The sequence below is a fragment of the Lepus europaeus genome, chromosome 20 (assembly GCF_033115175.1).
Source record: "Lepus europaeus isolate LE1 chromosome 20, mLepTim1.pri, whole genome shotgun sequence".
Taxonomy (NCBI): domain Eukaryota; kingdom Metazoa; phylum Chordata; class Mammalia; order Lagomorpha; family Leporidae; genus Lepus; species Lepus europaeus.
This window is the reverse complement of record NC_084846.1, coordinates 46,406,282-46,422,890: the sequence shown is the minus strand read 5'-3', so window position 1 is coordinate 46,422,890 and position 16,609 is coordinate 46,406,282.

Sequence of the window (16,609 nt, the reverse complement as noted above, 5' to 3'; positions counted from 1 at the left end):
GGAGGAACTGGATTAGAGCCTCGGATCTGTTTCTGATACCGCTGCCTGCTAATGCGCATCCTGGAGGCAGCAGCTGATGACTCTGAGAGCTGGGTCCCTGTCGCCCACATGTGAGATGGGAATGGGATTGAGTTCCCTGATCCTGGCTTTGCCCTCTGTTGAAGGCATTTGGGGAGAGAACCAGTAGATGGGAGCCCTCTCTCCTTCTTACCTGTCTCTGTTTATTTCAAATAAATAAAATAAATTTGTAAAAGTCTACACCTAAAAGCGAGGTATATATATTTTTTTTCCTTAAAGAACAAAAATCCTGCACACAGCTTTCCCTGAAGAGTGTGCGTTTCTCCAATGGCTTCCTCTCCTACTGCCTTTGGTGTCTCTGAGCCCCTATTGTGAAAAGAGATTATGGCTCTCTGAGTCAAATAGGCAAATACAGACTTTCCAGGTTTACTTGTAAAGTGAAACTCACATATAAGAGTTGGAAAAACAGTAGGCAAATAAAAGTTGATGGAAAACGGAGCCAGCGGCTAAAGACAGGAATGCAATGACAGGATCTTCCCCCATCCCCACTCTGCCTTCAGCTTCCTCTCACCTCAGCCCTGGCTCCTGGGCTGTCCTGTCACTCAGGAAGGGGTGGGGACTCAGACCCCTCTCCCTATACCTTGGTGCCGCCCTCTGCATTTTTTACCCGTTTTCCACTGGGCAATTTGTATTCTTTATATACACATCTAGAATTCTCACTTTTTGTCTCATCTGTATATCATAGTTTCACTCAACCTGTAAATTATGTTTTAATTGTGCTATGGCACCTTTTGTAACACTTTAAGAAACTTTGCCCTATGCAAAATTTTAAATGTGAATATTGTCGAAACAATTCGTATTTCTTGCTACAGCTTTTAGGTCTTTCCTGTCCCCAAGAAGAACCCAAAAAGATAACATCCTATGTTTTCCCTGACTGGTGGTAACTAATATGCAAAGTACATGAGTGAAATTGACATGTTGAGATTTGATTGTTTACAGCGCTTGTCTATACCTCTGAGGAACAGTGGTTTTTCTATTTGCTGGATTCCTTCTTTAGTGGAGGGTGAAGCTTGTGATAATAAAGTAAATTGAAAGTCATGTTATTGCAAAAAAGAAAGAAAGGTAGGAGGGGAGTGAGGAGGGAGGAGAGGATGGAAAGTATGTTCTTAAAACTGTGTCTATGAAACACATGGAATCTGTTCCCTTTAAATAAATTAAATATTTAAAAAAATCTGTTCTGTATTTTCTATATCCAAGCTCAATTCAACAGTTTCATTCATTCTACTGATATTATAGCAACATATGCTTGTATTGGCAACTCTGAGTTATATTATAGATTTATTTTACATTAGAATTAGTTTATAGTACACTTAAAAACCCATAGAGATCTTGAAATGGAAACTCAGGTGCACATTTAGTGCCACACAGAAGGACGATTTAGATGATAAAAGAAATGGGACTTTGCTGCAGTGCCTGCATCCCATATGGGCCCTGGTTCAAGTCCCAGCTGCTCCACTTCCAATCCAGCTCCAGGCTAGTGTGCTTGAGAAAGCAGCAGAGTATGGCCCACGCCCTTAGAGCCTTGCATCTGTGTGGGAGACCCAGACGTAGCTCTTGGCTTCACCCTGGCCCAGCCTTGACTATTGCAGCCATTTGGGGAATGAACCAGTGGATGAAGGATGTCTCTCTATTTCTCTGTATTCCCCTCCTCCCACCCCAGTAACTCTGCTTTTCAAATAAATCAAATCTTAAAAAAAAAAAAAAAAAAAGAATGGCTAGGTGAAAATACATAATCACTAAATTTGTATAATAGCTTAGGTGCTTATGTTTCTATTCTATTCTGCTTTACCGGTAATGATGTGCTTATTCAATGCCTTTAAAAAAAAAAAAAATCTCGACAGTTAAGGTTTATCTACATTTTTGATCATACTGGTCGACTATGTGTTAAAATTAAACATTCACGTCCTGAATTCCAGTCCAGGCGTTCACGATGAGGCAGCTGCACCACCACTCTATCTTCAGGGTCCCCGGGTGCACTAGCAGGAATTACAATAACCGTGCTGGACGGACTGGGCAGCTCTACAGCGCTCCGGAGGGTGAAGTGAAGCCACTGCCCCCGAGCCAGCAGCTGCGCGCCCGCGGCCGATTTCTGCTGAGTCTCTGGGTGTGAGTGTTCGGGAGGATGAGGACCCGTGACGGGCGTCTCTCGCTCCGGTAGTCTAGCCACTTCAGTCCTTTCAGAACTCGCACTGACAACAGCCGGGGTCCCAGGGGAACCGCGGCCCTGGGCGGCCCGCAGGTGCGTGCTGCCTGCGCCTCTCCCTGCCGGCTGCACCTCCGTGCAGGGCCGCACTCTGCTCCCAGCTTCCGCGGCACAAAGATCCGTGAGCTGCTCCGAGAAGGTCATTCTCTCTGATAGAAAGGGGCGACTCCGGCCCTTAGCAGAGCTGGGAGGGCGAGGAGGCTCGGCCCGGCCCGGTGTGCGGTCCGGAAACGCCCTGCGAGCCTGGCTCTGTGTCTCCGCCCTGCCACGTCTCGGTCGCGCGTGTGCACCATCTCCCAGCCAGGCCGGCGGGGAGGCCGGAGCCCGCGTCCGTCACAGGCCGCAGTGAACGTGGTACTTACAGTAGCCCAAGTCTGCCATCTACTGGAATAAGTTGGTTAAGGCAACTTTTTTTTTTTTTTTTTTTTTTTTTAAGAGATCTAAACTCAGCCAGGGTTGCTTGGAGTAGAAATTACCCCTTTCATCAGAGTTCAAAGCAGTATCTTGGATCCAGCTTAGCGGATTTGTGTAGCAAAACTGAAAATTGTATTTAATTGTCTAAGATGGCTGCTGGATCCATAGCTATGTTCTCTGTTTTATTAAATTTTGCAGAGCTTCTGAAGGGTTGAGTAACCAAAGCTAGCTTTCTGATGGCTGCTGTGAAAAGTATAATGGTGAAACTAATGGAAGAAATGACCTTAGAAGAAAGCCCAAAATTAACAGCAGGTGTATTTTCTGGGGACTATCAAAGATCAAAGGCCATTTTGTCCTAGAAAAAGAACATTTCAAAAATGTCAATAACCTCCTCATTAAATGCATTAAGTTGGGGGATTTTAGCTATGACGGATGCTTTTTGAAAGAGAGAATGCATAGGTGTTCCTAAGGTATAAGGCAGTAACAAATAGTTTTATCACTCACCTTTCTCTGAACAGATGAATAAAAAGATACATTATTAGTTTTATTATCAATCTGTGACTTTTGAAATATGTTTCCTGGTTGTAAAAGCAGCACTAGTTGGTTATAGATAATTTGAGAAAATTCAGAAATATTTAAAAAATCAAAAAGACACATAATTCTCTACAAAAGATAACTACTTTGTATCATTTTGACATTTCATTTCAGTTTTAATCTGTTGATTGGCTTAATGTAGTTATACTTTTTTTGGACAAAATTTTAACTGGTATGGTTCTCATTACCTTAATATTACAAGTTGAGCATTTCCCCCCACCTCATTCAAAAAATGATAAGAGTGTTTTTTGATAATTCTATGCAAGATCGACATAAGCAATCCTAACAGCTAAACATATAGGTTATTTCCAGATATTTTGCTCTCATAAATGCTGCTGTCTGGAACCCCAACCTTGTCCTTACTTGTGATAATTTGATCTTCTTTCCTGCAGACGAATTCTCTTGAAGTTTAAGGGTTCAAGATTAAAAAGCATTTCAAGGCTCTAGATTTAAATGGCAAAGTTACCTTTTGTATAACTCTCATTGTATGGAAGCCTCATTCATCTCATCCTTGGTGATAGTATTTTAATTTGATGAAACAGATAAAAATATCTCAGAGTACTAATTAGCATTTCTTTATTAGAACAAAGCTTTTTATCAGATACTGTATTTATTATGTAATTATTTGCATTTGTGTGGTTTTCTTCAATCCTTACTCAGTAAAGTGACAGGTGAGTGAACTTGAGCAGGATGCCATTTCAAGAACATGCCCATTGATAAGGCAAAGTAGTACACCTGTGAGTCATGTTGATGCAGATTCACATTTTACTATTCTGTTCACTTATTTATTTATTTATTTGTTTATTTATTTATTTTTTGAGAGGCAGAGTTACAGGCAGAGAGAGGGAGAGATGAGAGAAAGGTCTTCTATTTGCTGGTTCACTCCCCAAATGATCTCAACAGCCAGAGCTGGGTCAATCTGAAGCCGGGAGCCAGGAGCTTCTTCCAGGTCTCTCATGTGGGTGCAGGGGTCCGAGCACTTGAGCCATCTTCTGCTGCTTTTCCAGGCCACAAAGAGCTTGATCATTAGAGCAGCAGCAGGGACAGGAACTGGCACCCATATGGGATGCAGGTGCTGCAGGTGGAGGCTTAGTCTACTACGCCACAGCGCTGGCCCCTTTACTATCATTTTAGTCATAATAGTGTCAAGAGAACTATTAATACGTTTGGGATTAAACTTGTTCATGAGACTGCACTTCTTGTAGCTGATACTGAACAAATGATTTATTTAATAGGTTTAATTCATCCTGCAAATACTGACTCTGAGGTTTAGAAAACCTTATGTAAGATGTATATTTACTGCAGTCAGGGACTGATGTCAGCTCAAAGTCACAAGTCCCTTGGAAACAGGTAAAATAGCAGTGTGCTTTCTCCAACCTCCCACCCACTCGAATTCAACCTCCCCAAACCTCAGGCCCCTAGTGCACCCTGTGCGTGCTCAAGGCTCTCAGGAGAATCTGCAAAATGTGTTGTCAGAAGTCTGGTTGAAAATCAGTTCGTTTCTCTCATTTACAAAGTTCTATATTTGAAAAATGCAGAATAGAGATTAATAAACACGTGCCCATCACTTGTATTTGACAAATGACAAAGTTTCCCATTTTGCTTAAGACCTTTTAAAGCTGATGTAAAATTTGCATATAGAGTAATGCACAAATCTTAAAAGTACATTTAAATTAGGTATGACAAATACACATTTCTATAAACCTACACGCCTATCAAGTTATTTATTCTAGAAAATTCCTTTATGCTCCTTACATATTAACAACTGTCCCAATCCCTTTTAGAAGCAATTCTGATTTTTGTTACCATAGATTAGTTTTTCTTGTCCTAGAATTTTTATATGAATGAAACCATACCATACAGATTCTTTTTGTTTCTGGATTCTTTTGCTTAGGGGTTTCTGAGAGTCACCCATGCTGGTATATGTATGAGTAAATTGTTCCTTTAAAGAAGATCTTAGTAGTATTCCACTATGAAGACACGTGGGCATTCATTTATCCTTCCCCCTTTCCATGGACACTTGAGATGCTTTCGGTTTTGGCGTTATGAACAAATTACCCTGGGAATTCTTGTGCAAATCTTATACATGCACTTCTGTTTCTCTAGGGGGGAAATCGAAGGAAGAATTGCTAGGAAGTAGAGTAGATATATTTGTCATGTAGAAATGACTTCAGATAGTCTCTAAAGTTGATGAACTGTATTTTCCAATCCCATCAACGTTATGTGGAAGTTCCAGTTGGGCTGCATCCTCACCAACATCTGGGGATGGTAATCTTTCTATAATTTTCGTGTTTTGGTGGGTGTATCATAGAATATCACTGTAGTTTTAATTTGATTTGCTGAATGTGTTCTGTTGCTGCATATCTTTGAGTGTTATTGACATTTTGATATCTTCCTTTGTGGATGCTTATCCTTGCCATTTATTCATTTATTTTTAATTTGGGCACTCTTTTTCATACTGAGCTACAGGAGTTGGTTATGTACTCTGGAAATCAGAGCTTTGTTACGTATCAGTCAGAAAATGACAAGACTTATTTCAGATAAGTTTGTTCCCATTGAAATTCTTATAGTAAGTCTTGAAATCAAGTAGTATAAGTCTGAAATTTTTATTCATAATGATTTTTATTTTATAATCAGCTTATCAGTTTCTTAAACCCAAAAGCTATTATTTTTAAAGATTTATTTATTTATTTGAAAGAGTTATGCAGAGAGAAGGAGAAGCAGAGAGGGAGAGGCAGAAAGGGGAAAGGAGAGAGGGAGAAGAAGAGGGAGAGGGAGAGGGAGAGGGAGAGGGAGAAGTCTTCCATCCAATGGTTCACTCCCCATTTGGCTGCAAAGGCTGGAGCTGTACTTATCTGAAGCCAGGAACCAAGAGCTTCTTCCAGGTCTCCCATGTGGATGTAGGGGCCATCTTCCACCGCTTTCCCAGGCCATAGCAGAGAGCTCGATTGGAAGTGGAGCAGCAGGGACTTGAACTGGTGCCCATAAATGGGATGCTGGAACTGTAGGGGGCGACTATACCCACTAAGCCACAGTGCCTGCCTCTTAAACCTGTAAGCTTTTAGTTGACATTACATTGACTTAATATATCAATTTGGACAGGACTTACACCTTAATAAGTAATTCTAATTTTTTCTGATCCATGCATCTAGTATATCTGTCCATATGTTTTTGTCTTTTAAAAATTTCCTTGGGAGGGAAGTTATGGGGGGGAAAAAGCCATTGTAATCCATAAGCTGTACTTTGGAAATTTATATTCATTAAATAAAAGTTAAAAAAAACTCCTTAGTAAGGGTTTGCAATTTTCAGTGTAGAGTTCTTGTTTCACTGAATTAATCCTAAATATTTTATTTTGATGTTACTATCAATGATATAGTTATTAAATTATCCTTTTATTTGTTGCTTTCTTGTAGAAATACAATTAAATTCATGATTGACCTTGTGTCTTATGACCTTGTCAAATTCAACTATTTTTGTAGTTCAGCTGAAATTCCAGGGAATTTCTATGTAAGCAATTTTATCTGAAAATAGAGACAGTTCTTTTTCCTTTCTAATGTTTATGCATTTTTCGTCTTCCTGCTATGTCTAAGACCTCCAATACAATGCTTAATGGACATAATGAATACACGTATCCAGTTTGGTCAGTATGATGTATTACATTGATTAACCAAATATTGCTTGACACCTTATATAGATGGAGTACTACTGATTTGTCGATGGCATGTTCTTTTTCTATTAATATTTGAGTCTCAATACTTTTAAGGGTCTTGACATACACATCACGAGAGAGTTCTATAATAATTTTCAGCTTTAATGTTATTTTAGATTTTTTAAATTTCTATTTATTTTTTTGACAGGCAGAGTTAGAGAGAGAGAGAAAGGTCTTCCTTCCGTTGGTTCACCCCCTAGATGGCCGCTACGGCTGGTGTGCTGTGCCGATCTGAAGCCAGGAGCCAGATGCTTCCTCCTGGTCGCCCATGCAGGTGCAGGGCCCAAGCACTTGGGCCATCTTCCACTGCGCTCCTGGGCCACAACAGAGAGCTGGACTGGAAGAGGAGCAACCGGGACAGAATCCGGCACCCCAACTGGGACTAGAACCCGGGGTGCCGGTGCCGCAGGCAGAGGATTAGCCTAGTGAGCCACAGCACCGGCCTATTTTAGATTTTTATGTCAGTTTAATTTGACCTGCTACAATTAGTTTAATTTGTTGCATCCTCACATTTTTGGAAAGGGTTCGTAGAAAACCGGCCCTACTTCTCCCTTAAATATTTGTTAGAATTGACCAGTGAAGCCATTTGAGCCAACCACTTTCTCTGTGGAAAAATTTCAAATTACAAAGTCAATTTATTTAATATATGGAGGATATTTATGTTTTCTTTTTCATAAACTTTGAAAATATTTGTTCTCTAATGAATTTATTAATTATGTTTAGGTTGTTGAATTTATTGGCATAATGTGCCCCAGGTTATCCTGTGTTAGAACCCCCAAACCTGGATTCATTCAGCTGTTGCATAGCAAGTCTATCCCTGACATTGGGGTGGAGAGAGAAGATAGGTTTTTATCTGCAGGGTGCACAGCAAGGATTTGGGCTATTACTGCTTGAGGGCTTTCAGCTAAAAGCTCTTCAGGCTGAAGCTGGGGTTTGTAGAAATATGTATAGCTCATATGCAGGTCTCTGGCTGGTGCAAGTGCTTGTGGCCCCCTTTTGAAATCGGAGAAGACCCCCTAAAATTCACACTGAAATCTGGCCCCTTAAAGTTCCCTAGAAATGCTATCCCTGGTGCCACATGCACTACCGGAATTTGGGGTGCCTTACAATTTCACCACGGGCTTATTACTAAATCCCCAATATTAATAAGCCCAAGAGGGTGCTTGCCTAATATTTAGAGAGGAATTCTAAATACCGGCACAGATAAACAAGGCAGCATGGTACATTTTAAGCTTTTATTTAGTGAGAAAGGTGCATAGGAGAGTGAGAACTTTATTTAAGAGAGAGGGGTAATTAGGGGTTCATACCAAGCACCAGGAACCAGCCACGTGGATGAGCATCTAGGCCAGGAAGTCTAGAGCACATGGCCCGGAGGCCATGCGCCCTGGAGGTGCGGGGCTACAGCAGGCCCCTTCCTAGCAAGAGGCCAGGGAAAAAGAGCAGGCCGGGTCACACTGTGGCCCGGCTTTTAACCCACTTCCAAATGGGAATGGTTAAGATTGGCTGGTGGGCACCCAGGTGTGGCCAGGTAGGGGCATGAGGCCACACAGGGGCATGGCAAAGGCATCAGGTAGGGGCATGAGGCCACACAGGGGTGTAGCGAAGGCGTGGTCTTCGAGTTCACAAATTGATCAATTTTAACCTGTATGCCTGCCTTCTTCATTTTGACTGGTTAATGATTGTGGTGGAATGAGAAGGCCATGCCAAGATGGCCACTGGCAAGCAAGCCAGTTACTCAGGAATGGCTTTGAAACCCACCTGGCAATGGAGCCTGCCTGGCTACAGGCTGTGATTGGATGGCTTCGGATACTGTCTGGCAACAGGCTGTGAATGGTTAGGGCATAGACCGCCCCTTGACCGGATTGGCTGCCTTGGCTATATTAGCTGTTGTAGCAACTGAAATAAATGAGTCTGCGGACTGCTCACCTCTGGCCCACTTTCACCCGACTCTTGGGGTCTGTGTGGTGACTCCGCACCTCTTGCCCCCACCACGCTCCTCCTCTCAGAACGAATCCACCACAACAAATGATATTGTGTTTTTTGAGAATTTTGATGGAAAAATGGATGCCAGTCTGGTGGTAGTTACTTCTTGCTCAGTGCCTGGGGTTGCTAGAGACACCCTCAAGATTGAACATTGAGATATTATCTCCAGGGGCTGCTGTTGTGGTACAATGGGATAGGCTGCAAACTGCGATACTGGCATCCAATATCAGAGTGCCAGGTCAAGTCCTCACTGCCCCACTTTCCTGCTAATGTGCCTGGGAAGGCAGCAGAAGATGGCCCAAGTGTGTAGGCCCCTTCCACCCATGTAGGAGACTGAAATAGAGTTCCTGGCTACTGGATTCAGTCTGGCCCGGCCCTGGCCGTTGTCGCCATTTGGGGAGCGAACCAGTGGATGGAAGATTGCTCTCTCTCTCTCTTTCCCTCGCTATGATTCTGCCTTTCTAGTAAGCACATAAAACTTTTTTTTTTTTATAAGATATATCTATAGAGGAGAAAATAGGAGGTATCATGAGTCTTTTGGGACCCTGTGGAGCTAACTGCCACTCTCTCAATTTATTGAGTTAATTTTATTAAGAGGCTGATTTCCAATATTAGGAGCAGAGCAAAGAACTGTTAAGCTAGGGAGACTGGGAGACAGTGGGAGACTGGGGCCTGAGAGCATCTAGCATTTTCATCCAAGGCACTAACTGCAGCTTCATTTTAATGTCTAAAGGATCTGTAATGAAGGGTCCTCTTTCATTTCTGATATTCTGAATTTGTGTTTTTCTTTCTTAAGCTACTGTGGGTAGGTTTTTTTTCAATTGATATTTTAAAATAATTTGCTCTTGGTGATACTTTTTTTAATACTTTGATATTCGCTCTATTTAATTTTTAAAAGAGAACTCGGGTTTATACTTTTTAGCTTTTCGGTTGTAGTTGAGGTCGCTGACCGTGATCCTTTCTTCTTTCCTACTATTAGCTTCTAAACAAGAGTACTTGCTCTAACCCTTGCTGTAGATGAACTGCAGGACTCTTGCTATGTTGGCTTTATCTGGATTCCTCTACTCCACTGTGAGCTCTCCAGAGGAGAGACCTTGTCATGTTCATTTTATCCCCAGCACCACCTGCAGTGCTGGACAACAGAAGCACTATTGGGATCAACTGTGTCTTTCTGTTCTGCTGTTTTCCATTCACAGGACCCTTCTGGTACGGGCTGTACCATGGGATCATTTACATTCCCTGGCAGTAGCATGTGAAGTCCTCTTGCTGGGGCCAGCATGTGGTACAAAGGGCAAAGCCGCTGCTGGGGACACCTGCCTCCCGTATCTGAGTACTGGCTGCTCTGCTTCGGATCCAGCTTCCTGCTGATGTGCTTGGGAGGTAGTGGATGATTGCCGAAGTACTTGGGTCCCCGCCACTCACGACGGGGACCAGGATAGGGTTCCTGGCTGCTGGCTTCAACCTGGCCCAGGCTTGGTTGCTGCAGGCATTTGGGGACTGAACCAGCAGATGAAAGATTGCTTGCTCTCTCTCCCTCTTTCAAGTAGCTGAAAATAATAAACAGGAAATAAAGCACTCTTCATATAAACAGCTCAGGTTACTGCTAACACATGTTCCTTCCAGTTCTTCAAGGCATTCTTATTCTTCCTTTACACTGTCAGTCATTACAGATAGGATACCCCAAATTGCTTTCTAGTCAGCTATGAAAGGCTACTGTTAGTAAGCCCCCACAGCCATATAAATTAAAAATAAGAGTGAAAAGCAACAGAAGAAGCTCCACTCCTTTGGTATTTTTCTTTATGCCTTTTGCCCCAACTTCAAAATGCTTATTATGCAACTTCCTTATGGTCCAGGCAATTATGTTGTCTACCATCATTCACACATTTTCATAGTGGGGCAGAGACACGAGTTCTGGGGATAACTTTGCATTAAGAATGATAGAGGCCAGCTTTGTGGTGCAGTGCATGAACCCACTGCTTGCAACACCAGCATCCCATGTGAACACAGTTTCCAGTCCTGGCTGCTCCACTTCCCATCTGGCTCCCTGCTAGCATGCCAGAGAAATCAGTGGAAGATGGCCCAAGTTTTTGGGCCTCTGCACCCATGTGGGAGACCCAGATGGAGTTTCAGGCTCCAGGCTTCAACCTGGCCCAGTCCCCGCTATTGCAACTATTTGGGGAGTGAACTAGTAGATGGAAGATTTCTCTTGCCCTCTCTCTCCTCTTCTCTCTGTAACTGTGCCTTTCAAATACATCTTTTTTTTTTTTTTAAAGAAGTCATTCACTCCAACATGATGTGATCCATTTTTTTATTGACACTTTATGAATCTCTTTGTGGCTATACTTTAAGTTGAGTTAGGCCAACTCAACTTTGCATTGCCAAATCATGAAATCTGTAAGAACTGTGCATGTAAAGAGTTCACTATTTCTCAATGCACTTGATATATCCGGGGAATTGCCAGCATCAACAAAGGCGCCAAAGCAGTTTCATTTTGAAGACCCCAAATGGATCCTCTTGTTTTTCACTTAAGTCAATTGCATGTTTTCCTGTCGGAGCTGCTAGGCAGAACGGACTTGGCAAGTTTATCTTCAAAGCCATTTAGGGTAATTTGTGATGGAGATTGGAGACACTTGAGTTGCCTGACAGCTGCTCTGCAGTCAATCACAGTGGCAGAGGTAAATTAATCCCATGGCTCATGCTCACTCGCTCTCAAACTTTATGCAAACAGCCTTGTCAGGAAGAAGTGTGGTGGCTCTTAGCAATATTAAATAGAAGTTGCAGCAGGCTTTTATTTTTATTATTATTTATTTGAAAGTCAGAGAAGTATTTTATTCACTGATTCACTCCTTAAACCCACAGCAGCTGGGGATGGACCAGGCCAAAGCCAATAGCCTCAAACTCGACTTGAATCTCCCATGTGGGTGGCAGGGACCCAAGTAATCTGATCCATAAACCTGCTGCCTCGCAGGGTATGCATTAGTAGGAGCTAGAATTGGGAGTGGAGCATGGACTCAAACCCAGGCACTCCCGTATGGGATGAAGTCTGAAGCAATGTCTTAATGGCTTTGTCAATGTCAGTTCCAGTTCAGATCGCTGATGTCCAGCACTGTGAGAGAATAACTGTGTGTTGTTTCAAGCCATGAAGTTTGTGGTAATTTGTTACAGTAATATCAGGAAACTGAAACATTGGATTTTTTTTTTGTTTGGAGCACTTAATTAAGCAAACAAATACTGATTTTGTGAGATCAAATATTCCCTTCCATTACATTGCTTTACATAGATTTATAGTATTACAAATTGTCTAAGGTTCAATTTTGATTTAATTGAAACAAACTTTTTTATTTTGATATATGACATTTAATTTTTTTCAACTTTTATTTAATAAATATAAATTTCCAAAGTACAGCTTTTGGGTTATAACGTCTTTTCCCCCCATAACATCCCTCCCACCCGCAACCATCCCATCTCCCACTCCCTCTCCCATCCCATTCTTCATCAAGATTCATTTTCAATTATCTTTATATACAGAAGATCAACTTTGTATATACTAAGGAAAGATTTCAATAGACTGCACCCACATAGACACAAAGTATAGAGTACTGTTTGAGTAGTAGTTTTACCATTAATTCACATAGTACAACACATTAAGACAGAGATCCTACATGGGGAATAGGTGCTCAATGACTCCCCTTGTTGATTTAAAAATTGACACTCTTATTTATGATGTCAATAAAATCACCCAAGTATCTTGTCATGAGCTACCAAAGCTATGGGAGCCTCTTGAGTTTACAAACTCCGATCTTATTTAGACAAGGCCATAGTCAAAGTGGAAGTTCTCTCCTCCCTTCAGAGAAAGGTACCTCCTTCTTTGATGGCCCATTCTTTCTCCTGGGATCTCACTCACAGAGATCTTTCATTTAGGTCATTTTTTTTTTTTTTTTGACAGAGTGTCTTGGCTTTCCATGCCTGAAATACTCTCATGGGCTTTTTAGCCAGATCTGAATACTTTAAGGGCTGATTCTGAGGCCAGAGTGCAGTTTAGGACATCTGCCATTCTATGAGTCTGCTGTGTCTCCCACTTTCCATGTTGGATCGTTCTCTCCCTTTTTGATTCTATCAGTTAGTATTAGCAGACACTAGTCTTGTTTGTGTGATCCCTTTGACACTTAATCCTATCATTATGATCAATTATGAACTGAAACTGATCACTTTGACTAGTGAGATGGCATTGGTACATGCCACCTTGATGGGATTAAATTGGAATCCCCTGACACGTTTCTAGCTCTACCATTAGGGGTAAGTCCGAGTGAGCATGTTCTGAACTGTATTCTCCTCCCTCTCTTATTCCCACTCTTATATTTAACAAGGATCACTTTTCAGTTAAATTTAAATGCCTAAGAATGATTGTGTGTTATTTAAAGAGTTTAACCAATGGTATTAAGTAGAACAAAAAATACTAAAAGGAATAAAATAGTAAGTTGTTACTCGACAGTCAGGACAAGGGTTGATCAAGTCATTGTTTCTCATAGTGTCCATTTCACTTCAACAGGTTTCCTTTTAGGTGCTCAATTGTCACAGATCAGGGAGAACATAAGATATTTGTCCCTTTGGGACTGGCTTATTTTACTCAGCATGATGTTTTCCAGATTCCTCCATTTTGTTACAAATGACCTGATTTTATTTTATTTTTTACTGCTATGTAATATTCTATAGAGTACATATCCCATAATTTTTTCCTTTTTTTTATTTAATGAATGCACTTTTACATCAATACAACTTTAGGAATACAGTGGTTCTTTCCCCCATGCCCTCCACCCCCTCCCTTCCACCTCCCATTCCCTTTCCCATCTCCTTCATTATGGATCATTTTTAGTATGACTTTATAGATAGAGGACCATCTCTATGCTAATCATAGATTTCAACAATTTGCCCCCATGCCCACATACAACATATAGAGTATAGTTTGGGGAGAGAATTTGCAGTCAATTCTCATATTGCAATTCATTAGAGACAGAGGTCCTACCTGGGGAGCAAGTGCACAGTGACTACTGTTATTCCTTTAACAATTAACACTCTTTTTTATGACATCAGTGATCATCCGAGGATCTTGTCGGGGGCTACCAGGGCTATGGAGGCCTTTTGTGACCATAGACTCCATCGTTATTTGGACACGGCCATAAGCAAAGAGGATATTCTCCTCTCCCTTCCGAGAAGAGTGTCTCCTTCTTTGATGACCCTTCCTTTCCTCTGAGGTCTCGCTGAGATCCTCTGTGTAGGGTTTTTTTCCTCCACAGGGTCTTGTCTTTCCATGTCTGAGATGCTCTTGCAGGCCTTTCAGCCTGACCAGGAAGCCTTAAGGGTTGATTGTGAGGTCAGAGTGTTCTTTACTGTGAAAGTCATTCTAGGAATCTGCTGTGTGGACTGCTTCCCACATTGGTCCTTCCTTCTTTTTTTAATTCTATTATTTTTACCGGGTGTTTGATGTTATTTATGTCATCGCTTTTAAACTTAGACCAGTCTATCTGTTGTCTTTAACATTTAATATGATCATTGTAACAGTGAAGATGGTGTTTATATCACCGATTCTTATGGGTTTGGAGCCCCGTGATTAGTTCTTAGGCTGTACCCTTAAAGGTAAGTCTGTATTCCTGTATGCAGAACTACACTGTTTTACAGTTTTAGATTACTTTCTCCATCTCTTATTCCTTCCCTTGTTTTTAACTGGTATCTTTTCCAGTTCCTTTAAAATACATGTAATTAACTCTGCGTTACATAGAGAGTTCAGCCTATAATGTGAGGTAGATAGATGAGAGAAATTAAACAGAGGAAAAAGAAAAAAAAAACTGACAAAACAAACCGAAAGGATATTCACAGTAAAAAGTAACAATAGTTAATTATCTCTTGGCAATCAGGTCAAGGATTCTTGAGGACATTAGCTCCAAAAGTGACTATTTCACTTCTATAGCTTTCATTTTAGCTGCGCTGTTAATTCTCCTGAATCAGGGAGAACATATGGTGTTTGTCTCTTTGGGACTGGGTTATTTCACTAAGTATGAGGTTTTCCAGCTTGCTTCATTTTGTTGCAAAGGACCAGATTTCATCCTTTTATAATGCTGTGTAGTATTCCACAGTGTACATATCCCACAATTTCTTTATTCAGTCTTCGGTTGATGGACATTCAGGTTGCTTCCATGTCTTAGCTGTTGTGAATTGAGCTGTGATAAACATGGAGGTGCAGATAGTTCTTTTGTTCTTTTGTTTGTTCATTTCCCTTGGGCAAACTTCCAGTAGTGAAATGGCTGGGGCACATGGTAGGTCTATACTCAGGTTTTTGAGGTATTTCCATACTGTTTTCCACAGTGGCTTTACCAGTTTACATTCCCACCAACAGTGGGTTAAGGTGCCCTTTCCCCCACATCCTCTCCAGCATTTGTTGTTTGTTGATTTCTGTATGAGGGCCACTCTAACTGGGGTAAGGTGAAACCTCATTGTGGTTTTGATTTGCATTTCCCTGATGGCTAGAGATCCTGAGCATTTTTTCATGTGTCTGTTGGCCATTTGGGTTTCCTCTTTGGAAAAATGTAAAGGTCCTTGGACCATCTTTTTATTGGGTTGTTTTGTTGCTGTGGAGTTTCTTGATCATTTTATAGATTTTAGTTTTTAATCCTTTATCAGTTGTGTAGTTCGCAAATAATTTCTCCCATTCTGTCAGTTGCCTCTTCACTTTCCTGACAGTTTCTTTCGCTGTAAAGAAACTTCTAAATTTGTTCATTTGGGCTTTGACTACCCATGCCTCTGGGGTCTTTTCCAGGAATTCTTTGCCTGTTCCTTTGTCTTGAAGGGTTTCTCCTATGCTCTCGATTAATTTGATGGTGTCATGGCATAGACTTAGATCTTTAATCCATTCTGGCTTCTCTTTAGGATCTCTAATCCTTGGGTGTGCTTTTCGTTCAGATCTTGAATCTGTTTCTCATTGCTCCTAAGTAATCTGATTATTAATTTTCTGAATTCTTTTTTTGGCATGACTTCAAATTCTTCTTTTTCAGCCCCTATTATGGATGGTTTAGCATGCTCTATTGGTGAGTTCACAGGTTCTTTTACATTCTTATTCAGGATTTTTCCTTTGTTCTTCATTCTGTTTGGTTTAATTTTTAAGTTGATTTCCCTCTGCTATGGGCTGCTATGGGTCTGTGCCATTTGCCAGTGTAAGCAGGCAGCTCCACCTTCTAGAGTTTTTTTTTTATTTCTGGTAACTGAGGGAGGTGGGTACTTGAGTAGGCTGGTGCCTGGGCTTTGAGGTACTAAGCTCCGCACCCTGGGCTGTTCTCCCTTTTCCTTTGTTTGCCCAAGAGCTCCTGGGCCTCTATTGCTCTGCCCCCTGCCCCCCCCCATCACGGTGCCACCTGTGCAACAAGTGGGGAGTCACTTCGAACTGCTGTGGTCCTTGTTCTCCGGGTGGGGTGGTCCCTGCCACTGAAGTTTGCATTCGGAGGCAAAAGCAGAGCCTGCCCTGTTTCACTCCTGAATGTAAACAAACAAGATGGCTGCTCTCCTCCAGCTGCAACTCCAGTTGTGTGTGTGTGTGGGGGGGAAACGAGAGTTCGTGGTGTGTTCAATCTCTCAATTAG